Source organism: Podarcis liolepis, assembly GCF_965112155.1.
Source record: "Podarcis liolepis genome assembly, chromosome: 2".
NCBI lineage: Eukaryota > Metazoa > Chordata > Lepidosauria > Squamata > Lacertidae > Podarcis > Podarcis liolepis.
The window spans coordinates 47,485,292-47,497,756 of record NC_139555.1 but is presented as its reverse complement, the minus strand read 5'-3'; the positions used below and the strand labels follow the sequence as shown (position 1 = coordinate 47,497,756).

General features: G+C 39.5%; 1 protein-coding gene across 1 annotated transcript in view; it reads right to left on the bottom strand.

Moving 5' to 3' along the window:
- TENM2 (teneurin transmembrane protein 2) overlaps window positions 1-12,465 on the bottom strand; it is a 795,537-nt gene that overhangs the window by 735,469 nt on the left and 47,603 nt on the right. The gene's annotated exons all lie outside the window — the stretch shown is intronic.

Here is a 12,465-nt window from a genome sequence, read left to right as displayed (position 1 = left end):
AGAATGTAAGAGCCTGCTGAATCAGGCCAAAAGTCTACCTAGTCCTCCGTCCTGGCCTCACAGTGGCCACCCAGATGTCTGTGCGAAGCCTGCAAGCAGGACATGAGTGCAACAGCATTCTGCCAACTTACGATTCCCAGCAACTGGTATTCAGAGGCATACTGCCTCTGACAGTGGAGGTAAAACATAGCGTTCTCCTGCAGGAGTACTGCATGGGAAAAGCACTTTATTTTCTCTGTCCTGAATTTTCCAACATCCAACTTTATTAGATGTCCATGAGTTCTAGTGTTGAGAAGGAGAAAACTTTTCTGTTTCTTCATGGCATGCATAATTTTCTGGAAGAAGACCACTCCCTGCTGCAAGGCCATTTCCACCTAGCCTAGGGGGCGGGACCCAGACTCACCTTGAACAGCTAAAAGAGGCTCCTGGGAGGCCAGAGGGACATTGCTGGAATAACTCTTGGGTTGAGGCAACTGGCTAAAATGTTTTAAAATGTTTTAAACTGTTCTAATTTTGGTTCCTCTGTTTTGTTTTTGTCAGGTTGGTTCTGGTTAAATGTGTAGTTTGGGTTGGCGGTATTTTAATTTGGGTATAACTGTAAACTGTTATTATTGCTACTGTTGTTGTTGTTGTTATTGGTTTCTATTGATTTATTAGTTTGTTGCTTGTAGAGGATATTTTGTTTTTTTAAATGTTTGATGTTTTGTTGTGTTTTTATATAAGTCGCAAGTGGCTGAAAAAACCCAGCCAGATGGGTGGGATATAAATTTAAAAATAAAATAAAATAATTATTATTTGATAATTTTCTATCATGTCACCTCTTGTTCGCATTTCCTCTAAACTAAAAAGTCCTGAAAGATATAAACTTTTCTCACTTTGATCATTTTGGTTGCCCTTTTCTGAACCTTTTCCCAGCTGTATAAAACACTTTTGAGGTGTGATGATCAGAACTGTACACTATTCTAAATGCAGTCACACCATTGGTTTATATAACAGCATTATTGTATGAACGGTTTTATTTTTAAATCTTTTTCCTAATTATCCCTAGCAAGGAATTTGCCTTTTCACAGCTGCTGCACACTGGGTCAACATCTTCATTGAGCTATTTGCGATGACCCCAAGGTTTTGTACATAGTTAGTAACTGCCAGTTCAAACCCTGCGAGTGTGTATATGAAATTAAGATTTTTTGGCCTGCCATGCATCACTTTACACTGGTTTACAATGAATTATGTTTGCCATTTTACCACTCATTCAGTCAGTTTGGATGAATTGACATTCCAAGTAATATGCCAATTTCCAATGTATTCTTTCAAAAAATAAATAACATTTTACATTCTACAATGTAAGAGTTGTGTTAAAAAGTACTGGTAACTGATGCTGAAACAGGGGAATAAACCCCATTGAGTTCAAGTGGGAAAGTGAGTACAACATAGGATCACGTCCTAATTGGCATGGTGTTATGATTCCATGAAAGGAAAACACATGCTAGGGGAAATGCTTTATTTTTGGAGGGGGGGGGAGGTGGCGGATGATCCATGACATTTTTCTTGAAATTTAGAACTATTGCTCAAATCTAATAGAATGCAGGTGATAATCTATCCAAACTTAGCATGACTTAAGGATAGAAGCTAACATTCTCCTCTATTACCTCTATTTTCAGTATAATTTTGCAGCCTTTTGCAGTCTATAGTTTTTCCTGCCTACCTACTGACACTTAGAGTCACTGAAACTGTGTACACTAGTTTAAGACATTAGAATGAATTATTCTACTCTTTTAAAGGCAGGGTTCATTAGCTTGTAATGAAGCAATGTTTTTGAAATATGTATTCCCCCCTTCATTTGACTGCACCAGCTATAAATACTAATTTACTGCAGACACTTTTCATAATGGCAACGGAAATAGCAGGTGCTAGTGTATATGGCTAAAGAACAGGTGAAATGATCAGATGCCATTCATTTGGTGTGTGAGTTTCAGACATCCTCATGGAAAAAGGATGCTTCTGCTTCAAAACTACTAGGTTTCCCCAGAACTCAGTATGTGATTTCCTGATATAGGAGAGAAAAGCCATATTTCCCCTACAATTCTTTCCTGAGTTTCCCATTTTAATCTGAGTACTGCCTGGAATGGGGTCATACATATTGAATAGTGTCTGTGATATCCCTAATGAGATGACAGTTTTTCATAGGCTGTACTGTAAAATAGTCACTGCTTCCAGTTTCAGAGGCCTGTTTTTGCTGTCTCCGCATGCAAGATTAATGTTCACTCTGGATAACTTCCAACTCAGTACTAGTTGTTTTGCACTGTTGTTTGGATCCTAGTTTACAACGATGCAAGGTATCTAGTGCTGAGTTGAATGTGCTGGGTCAGAACCAGACTCAGTCTATTGCAGAATAGACCTTTCCGTGGGATTTATGTTAACAATCTGTATCCAACCCAGTGTTTCACACTACAAGAGACAGAGAAATGGATTATTTATGCATAGTTTATCCTCTGAAAGCCACCAGGTAGCATTGCTTGTTAGGATCATTGCCAACTTACTATTGCATAGGATGCGGTGCTATTTTTCCTCATTGATGTATGGAAAACATCTTGTTCTCTTTCCCCCTTATTTTTAAATCAGCAATACTTGTTCATAAACCTGTTGCTATATTTGAAACAGCTATTCATAGCTGTAAATCTACGAGTTTTGCTCTAGGAAATAAATATAACTGATACATTGAATCCTTAGGAAAAAGTGCTCAAATAGGCTGCTGCACTCTCTCACACCTGTCTCCCATAATATGAAGCCCACTCCTCAATGTGCTCGTGCCAAATGAGTAGTTGTAACAGGTAAGTTGCCCTTGCCAGTAAAATAGCGGGGTAGGTTTAAGTCCTTAGGGAACATTCTGAACAGGAGCTGGTAGTGGCTCTTTCTCCTCTCTATGTTGCCTCAATGTGCTGAGAAATCCTCTTATACTTCTTGTTCCCTTTGGCAATATAGTGGTACCTCGGGTTAAGCACTTAATTCGTTCCGGAGGTCCGTTCTTAACCTGAAACTGTTCTTAACCTGAAGCACCACTTTAGCTAATGGGGCCTCCTGCTGCCGCCGCACCGCCGGAGCCCGGTTTCTGTTCTCATCCTGAAGCAAAGTTCTTAACCCGAGGTAATATTTCTGGGTTAGCGGAGTCTGTAACCTGAAGCGTATGTAACCTGAAGCGTATGTAACCTACTGTATGTAGGAACTTTTCAGCAGTTCATAAACAGGCAGAAAGGGCAACTGTGCTGTGTGCTTGGGTCAGTGGATTGGGTCCTTCATATAAACAATGACTTCAAAGAAGGTTATTTCCTTAAACTCTTTTCATTTACAATACCCACAGTCTACAAGTCACTGTTGAAGTCCACTTTTATGTTTCTGTCATACTGCTTAAAATGGAAGTGTCAGGACTTATGTATAGTAGCTAAAATCACTCATGCTTCACAGTCCTAATTTGTGTAATTTCAGAAGCCTTTAATTCAATTAAAACCTTGTAAAACTAAGCAGAACTAAGCAGGTTTTGACTTTATTCTCCATTTTGAAGAAGTATTTTCTGCTTTTATACTCTATTTTTAAGCAACTCATTTCAATTTTATTATAGTTCACTGTCTACAGAGAATAATAAAGACTTATTTTAATTACTTTCACTTGTAAGAGCTGGCTGATAGATATTCCATCACAGTTATGATCCCCTTGGATGAAAAAAGAGCTAAATGCTAACCCAAACAGATTTTTAAAATGATAATTACTTGGTAAACAAGGGAATTGTAGCCAAATAATTATCTATGAGGTCTGATTAAATTAATCTGAAAGAAATTAAAATAAAATTGTTATCTGATTTACCTCTGTCTGCTATAGAATCACTGAGCATATCATTATCCAAGGTTAAATATCAAAATATCATTAAATTGCATTATTTCCAAAAGGTCTTTTACTCAAAGGAGGCAGAGCCCTCAACATATTTCTAACTCATGAGCTGAAGTATAAAGATGCAATGCTAGCTTATACAGTACATGCCATACTGAGAATAGTAATGTTTCACTATGTGAAATGGCCCATCCAAGGCAATAAAACAGGAGGTCATATGAGGAAGGTCACAATAGGCAGATTATTTCTAATCTGCTTTAAAAATATCATCAGGACTTTGTTTTGAGGTCTAGGGAAAGACTACAAGCTGGCTGAATGATAAATCCAGGTGTTATTTATCTTTTTTTGGGGGGGGGGAGAGACTTTTTTGCGCATTTGTATTGCTTTATTTTTTAAAACAATTTTAATTCAAGATTTTATTGATTTACAAAAGACATGCACTGTCTTTTTTTCAGGGTGTAGAGTCTTTTTTACATTTGAAGTGAGACATCAGTGTTATATACAGAATAAGGCTGGGGAAGAAGGAGGGAGAGGAGAGGAGTTGGGGAGGGGTGGTAATACTTAGTGTATATGTGAGGTTTTTATGCCAGCTTCACTTGCTAGAAAAGCTAACCAACAGACTGAAACTGATATGGGGAAAAATAAAAGAGGACGACTTCACACTGGGAGGAGATATTTTTGTCCTTCTCTTTGTATACAGGGTACATATACTCACCATCATATGTGACCACTTCATGCATCTGATGAAGTAGCTGTGGCCCAAGAAATCGTATGCCACAATAAATTTGTAAGCCTTTAAGATGTCACAACTCATTATGTGCAATTCTGAGTAGCACTATTGCAAACATTCTGTCTGAAAAAGCAGATGGAACATTTCCCCCTCTCCTTCCCCTGCATGCTGTTCTCCTGACCCTCCCAGAAACAATTTCAGTGGGGGGAAGTGTGTGTGTGGGGGGGAGGAAGCCCCATTGCACAAATGGAAATCCTTGCATAGGACTTTTGTTTACTGGGCATGAATCACAGCCACTGTTTTTGGCTACAACACAAAACACTGTTACCTGTATTTTAAAATTTTATTTTAAAAATTTCAAAAGAACTTGGACTGACATTGATTAACCTTTAAAATGGAACTATTTAATCAAAGGGAGAAAATGTTTAATGGGTTTTAGATGAACTAATAAATCACAAGATTTTTCATGGAAGAAACAAATGTTTAAAATTAATTTATCATATCCTTGGTTTGTAGTGGTGCCAACTGGAAGGAAAGAGATCAGATACGCAGAATACTAATATGGTGGCATTTGCACACCTATTTTTGCAAGAAGTAGGCAATACATCTCCCCTTCCTTTTCTGAAAATATTTAGTAAAATACAATGGCTCTTCTCTCAAATGCTATTACTACTGTTACCACTATTGTAATAATATCATGCTACAATATGGGGTGAAATCCTGTACTTGAGATATGTCAACTAAAGGATAGGGTAGAACTGCTCAATGATAGTGCAATATTATGCCAGCGTAGTTGTTCTGCCAGCACATCTGCACCGGAGAAGCAGGGTGCAGATACAGGTGGAACACTGGTTGAATAGAAGAGGAACAGTCTTGCCACTCACTTCCCAAGGTAACTTGTTCTAGACTAGGGGTCCCAATTGGGGTGAACATGCATAGGGATATCCATGTACATGTGTGACTATGTGGTGCTGTCAACATGAACTGGTGTGTGTTTGTGTGTGAACAGTTTGTGTGAGAATGTACAGGGGAAAATTGATCCTGTGTCTGCTGAGATTCCAGGGGACTTGTAGTCATTGTTGTCTGTGCTACAGTTGCTCATGGAGTGAGGAGGGGAGCTGCGGTAGGGCAGGGCAGGGCAGGGCAGGGCAGCGCAGCGCAGTGCAGGGCGCTGTTCCAGACATGTACCAACATCAGGTAAATGCATTGACATCTTATAAGTGTAAGTAGCATTAAGAGTGTTGCTGTAACAGGTGATTTTGCCACAAACACTGAGATGTGTTGTCGGCTCCTAATGTGTTTTTCCAGGTGAGATTTCCCTCCTCTTTAATGAGGTCTTTAACGTTGTAATCTTGACTGAGGACCTTCCACAGGAAGCAGTAATGTGCATACAGTTATCTTACTGCACTCAGAACAAACATGATGTAAAATAACATTATAAAGCAAACATAAGGAGAAAAACTCACCAATGCTAGTGCCTCAAATAGACTCGTACAAAAATATATATCATATTCACGCAACCTGCTTTCCTTCCTTGACAGGGAAATCAATTCAGCAGTTAACAGAATTGCAGTGGACGTAATATATTTTTTCTCCAAAGCACACAGCTCTGCATGAGAAAGGAGCTTTTGGCAAATGATCTGCGCGCACACACAGTGTGCAGGAATTTCCCAGCGCTGAAATGAAAGTGGAAGGTGCTGCTAATGGATGGCAATGTACACATCAAAGCCCTGCAGAGTTTTAGATTGGAGCCCTTTGACTTCAGAGAGGTTACTGGAACAGTTTTACATGACACTTTTATATTTCACCTAGAGAAATGAAGGTGAGAGGAATCATCTATGGTGGGATCAAGAAATCTGAAATAAAGAATTGTGCTGAAAACTAACTGGTTCAGTCCAATACCATACATGTTTACTCAGAAGAAAGACACTCAGAGCTGACTTACTACCTGGTAAGCGTTCTTGGGAGTAGAGATTTAATATGTAAACATCAAGCCTGAAGGAAACATATACTGTAGCACTCTATCATTGGTCTACTCCTGTTAATTATTTTATTGTATTAATGAGATTAGAAAACAACTGAAGACTAAAAGAACAGGCCCATTGATTAGAAATCAATGTGCAAAATTAGCATTGAGAAATTGGGATTGTTCAGAAGAAGACATTTATGACAGTAATAAGTGGTATATAGCAAAAAGAGGTGTTTTTATTTACCATCTTAATAATGCAAGAACAGGTACAAATCGAACATATATCAGCAAAGCTGACAGAAAAAAAGTCTGTTGGATTGTAGAAGGTAAAGGTAAAGGTAGGTAAAGGTAAAGATAATAAAGGTAAAGGTCCCTGGATGGTTAAGTCTAGTCAAAGGCGACTTTGGGGTGTGGCACTCATCTCCGCTTTCAGGCTGAGGGAGCTGGCATTTGTCCATAGACAGCTTTCTGGATCATGCAGCCAGCATGATTAAACTGCTTCTGGCACAACGGCACACTGTGACGGAAACCAGAGCGCAAGAAAATGCTGTTTACCTTCCTGCCACAGCAGTACCTACTTGTCTACTTGCACTGGTGTGCTTTTGAACTGCTAGGTTGGCAGAAGCTGGGACAGAGCAATGGGAGCTCACCCCATCACACGGATTTGAACCATTGACCTTCCAATTGGCGACCCCAAGAGGCTCAGTGGTTTAGACCATAGCACATGTAGCACATAAACAGCACTCTCTGTTTGCATGTATGTATGCATGTATGTACGTACCGTATTTTTCCATCTATAAGACACCCCCATGTATAAGACACCCTGTATTTTGGGGGACTGCGATTTAAGAAATTGGGGGAAGATCTATCCTTGTATAAGATGCCCCCAAATTTTGGACATTATTTTTTAGGAAAAAAACATAGTCTTATACACAGAAAATATGGTATGTATGTATGTATGTATGTATGTATGTGAGTGTAAGAGAGGGAGTGTTTTATGCCTGCATATCTGGTGTGCCTATGTGTGTTTTATGTGTGGTGAATGTGCATGTGTGATGAGTATAGGGGTGTGCGGGTGTGCATACACGTGTGCAATAGCTACAACTACTGCTGGCATGTGGACTTTGGAGGGGTGGGATGCCAAAAAAGATTAGCTACCCCTCTGTCATGATAATTTATTTTTTCACCAGCAAGAGGTAATGGTTTCATATTAGTAGGTTATAATGCACTTTGTTTTTATATAAACACATGGACCTCTGCTTAGCTTGGTGAGTAAAAATTAATATGAATTTGTAAAAAAATATAATCCTCAATAATTTATTGAAAGACTCCTATAAGACATAATGTATTTTATGGGTACATTTATAAGACGTTTTAGAGAAAGCAAAGCATATTTTTATACATTAATGTGCATTCCTCTAGTCTACCAGATAATATTTTGGAACAACAATATATGTGCTGAGAATAAATTGAAATAGTTTTAAAAGCTACCATTGAACAGAAATACTTGCATCATTTTGAGAAAATGCCTTAATATCTCAAAGAATAAAAATAAATATTAAACACGAGCACTAGCATCATTTTGAGAAAATACTTAACCATAAACAATTTGATCCCTCCCACACATGTTAATTTAAGACAATGCTGCACTCTGTATTTACTAAGTGCTATCTCAGCTATGGAACTTAGTACATTAAAAAAATCTACAAAAGGAAAGTGTGAAGGGAACAAATACCACTGACATAACTGGAACAGAAATCCTATATAAATGAAACAAAATGTTAATCTGAGTTTTACAGAGTATGAAGCCAAGACAAAAGGCTTCCCACCTTTACTCCCACATGCCAAGTTAGTCCAAGTCCTACAGGAACTTGCAGTTTTATATACCCATGCACTTCCATCTCACCCTCTTGGGCTTCACATATTTATTAGGGAGCTGGCACTGGAGAAGTAGCGGGTGTTGAAACAGTAATGACAGATAGTATTATTGAATGTCTGTTTGTAAGCCAGGCATATCCATATATATGTTTACTAAAATGTACAAATCGCAATAGAAGAGGGAAATCCCAGGCACAAACAAAACAAAACAATCTATAACATAAAATCAAGCATGAGAAGACAATTGTGATATTTTCCATGGAAGTAGGCATTTCCTTAAACTAAAGAATTCTCATATAGACTTGCAAAATGAACAAGAAAGAAGGAATGAAGAGTCAATGCCATTGTTTCATTTGCTCCCCAGTTACTAACAATCCAACAGAAATACAACTAATGTATGTCTGCCTAAACATACATTCACAAAATCCACACCTTGGAATTGACAGGAGGGAGTCCATAGAAGTTTCTGTTATAGTGGGTTTCCTATCCCTTGTATCTCATAGACTGGGAAGATCATCACCCACATAGCACATAGGCTTGTATCTTGCTTTTCCCTTAATATGTTGTATACTACTTGGAAACTATTTTGCATCTGTAGTCTGCAAATAAATAAATAAAACTGGTACTTTAATGTGAATCAGAATACACATCACTCTGAGATTAAGGAAATGTACTGATGTTTATTCTAATGCAACTTCAGCCACCCTTTCTACTGTCAACCTAAACAGTTCAAGAAAATAGAATCGAGTTAAAGAGCTATAGACTGAACTATAGATTGAACTACCAGTTTGGTCAGACAAGCTCATGGACCCCAGAGCTCTGTTACCTCTGTTACCTCAGTGCACACATTTGCATGAACATGTATCTTAAATGTGTACAGTGGTACCTCGGGTTAAGAACTTAATTCATTCTGGAGGTCCATTCTTAATCTGAAACTGTTCTTAACCTGAGGTACCACTTTAGCTAACGGAGCCTCCCACTGCCGCGCGATTTCTGTTCTCATCCTGAAGCAAAGTTCTTAACCCGCGGTACTATTTCTGGGTTAGTGGAGTCTGTAACCTGAAGCATCTGTAACCTGAAGCATCTGTAACCCGAGGTACCACTGTATTAACAGGAAAGCTAATATTGGGAAATTACTATACTTGTGATCTTTAATGGATATGATTGCATACTATAGACAGGATTGCACTAGTTATGAATATTTTGTTTGCTCTGGGGAATTTAGTGATGACCAATGAAAACAAATTGACATTTTACTTAATTGACCAGCTAGAACAATACCATACCATGGTTGCAAATGTAATATTAATCTATATTTTTAAATAAATGGTTTAAGAGTAACAATAATAGCTTTTGTGGTTGGGCAAGCTCTTGCAAAAATACCCAGAGCAAAAAGGCTTAATAATACATTACACAGGCCACTCACCCACATTGCCTGGACCATATGTTTAGTTACTCTTATAAAAATAGAAAAAGAGAAGTCTGAAGGCAGAGACCTTATACTCTTTATAAATATGGAAAGGCTAGGCAGACTCTTAAGGATCCAGCTTAGCTATAGAGCTACAGGGAGAGAGAATGAACGAGGAAGGAGAAAATTCACATGCAAAGTAATAGGTTTCACAATTTTGCAAGAGCTGAAAGAGTGAGGGAGGTCAAGGAAATACTGGAGTTAGCAGAGCAGCCTGCCCAGTGGAGCAGAGTCACAGCAATAGCCTCCCAGCAGCAGCATCACTGTTGCTTACTGGATGATGAGAGGAAGATGCAAGGCAGCAGCAAAGTCAGCACTGCACAGCATACCAGCAGAAGCTCAGGACTTTGCTGCCACCTCTTCCCTTCCCCAGTAAGTGGCAGAAATACCTGGGAGTTAGAAAGATGTTAAGATGCTAATACCTGCCTGACACCAAATTGTGCTTTGGAGGTTTTCACTGTAATGATATGTGGAGAACTACTGATACTCCTGACAGCTTTGACAAGGCTTTTCATTTTGGATCATCCTTCACCTAGGGTGACTTCCTCTTTTGCCCAGCAATCAGCTCCCATGTTTTGTGTGAATCCAACAAATCTGGTCAAAAATGGGGGTGGGGGTGGGGAATCCTATGAAGAAAAGTCACTGAGGACTCCACAAAGGAGTTCTATCTAATTCCAAAGAAAATAACAAACACAGTTCAAAGACAAGGGAAAGAAAATTGGAGGCAATGAAAGGATTTACAGTGGTACCTCAGGTTACATACGCTTCAGGTTACAGACTCTGCTAACCCAGAAATAGTGCTTAAAGTTAAGAACTTTGCTTCAGGATGGGAACAGAAATCGTGCTCCGGCGGTGCGGCAGAAGCAGGAAGCCCCATTAGCTAAAGTGGTCTTCAGGTTAAGAACAGTTTCAGGTTAAGAATGGACCTCCAGAACGAATTAAGTACTTAACCTGAGGTACCACTGTAGTTAAAGTTAAAAAGCAGGAAACCAGTTCCTTTATTATTTACAGGGGTATGTTGTGTGAAAATATATAGCATGGAGCAGTCTTTTGCAGTGGTTCCAGAAATGTACACCCAGTAATACAAAAATTGTACAAGTGAAGTGTAACCTGAATTTTAAAATGCTTTCTCATAAAGGTCCTAGCTGCACACGGGAGGCATTACATAACAACAAGTAAAAGGTTTTCTGGGACAGCCTGCCACCATACCAGCTAAATGTATTATTGTTTTTATTATTATAATTTATTAAATTTCTATACCGCCTCTCACCCATGCACCACAAAGCGTGTTCTCTTTCATAGAGAGCATGTGTTGCGGTGGGGTCTGACAGGCCACCCCTCTGTTGCTGGGTGGGTTAGTATGGATGACCATCCACAGTGATTGGGCGGTTGGGTTACTGGGCAAATTTTGGTGTTGCCATTTAGGGGACGGACCAAAGGTTATAAAATCAAGTCACGCAGCACTGACTGGGCTCTTTTGCTGCATGCATTGGATCACCCGCCCACACTCCCTAATCTAGGCTATTGCATTGACCTTGCTATGCCTGTCATGGGGTTGTCTGCTTTTGGGGCAATTTTGTCCATTTGGCTGATTGGCTGGTGCCATTTGGTTTTTGCCTGCTGCGTAGCAAATCGTCACAACATGTAAGGTTGCGGTTAGGCATTGGTTAAAAAATTGGTTGGTAGAGGGGTAAGGATTGGTGGTGCCTACCCCTACAATACTGTTGCGGAAAGCGAATTCCATTAAAGGAATCCAGGGACTTGCCATTCTTTCATCCGTACCCCTGAACGGGGCTTAGGGCTGCGCAAGCCCCTGGGTGCATGCAGGGGAGGGGGGTCGGATGAGGGTCTAGTGCCCAGCTCCATGCTCTCCCCAATATTGTTTTCCCTTACTGGCTTTCGCTGGAATCTGGAAGTCAGTTCTGTCCCTGGGCGTGGGGACAGATAGTCATAACCACTGCCTAAGCAACCACTCACATTTATGTATTTTAATGAAGTTGTGGCCAAAATTATGCTAAAAACCTTAAACAAAAATTATGTGTGAATTGTGAATTATTTAGGGGTGCCTTGGGGGACCTCAACACGCAAGGCAGTTTACAATATGAAAACACATAGCAGAGTAACAGGCAAAAGCAATATCCCCCACACCAATTTAAAAGGCCATAGCTGGTTTAATTAGCCAAAGGCCTGGGAAAAGACGAATGTTTTTTCCTGGTGCCTCAATATATGTAATGAAGGCACCTGGTGAGGGCTTAAGCAAAGTTACAGCAGCATCTCTACCTGCCAGTTCTTATTTTAGTAAGGTGCTCTTACACTCACTGAAATGGGATGAGCTTGAAGTACTTTAGAAAACACAAAGTGCACACATGGGTGACTCAAATCAGGATGTGTTTGCCACTTGGCATCCATCCATTCATTCACAACAGATATTAATGGCCAAATTATACACTCACTTGTATAAGATTCCAGAGAGCAATAATTAGGCAATTTACAACCTCCCGCTTGTGACTGGCATTGCTTGGATAAATGATGGCTTGC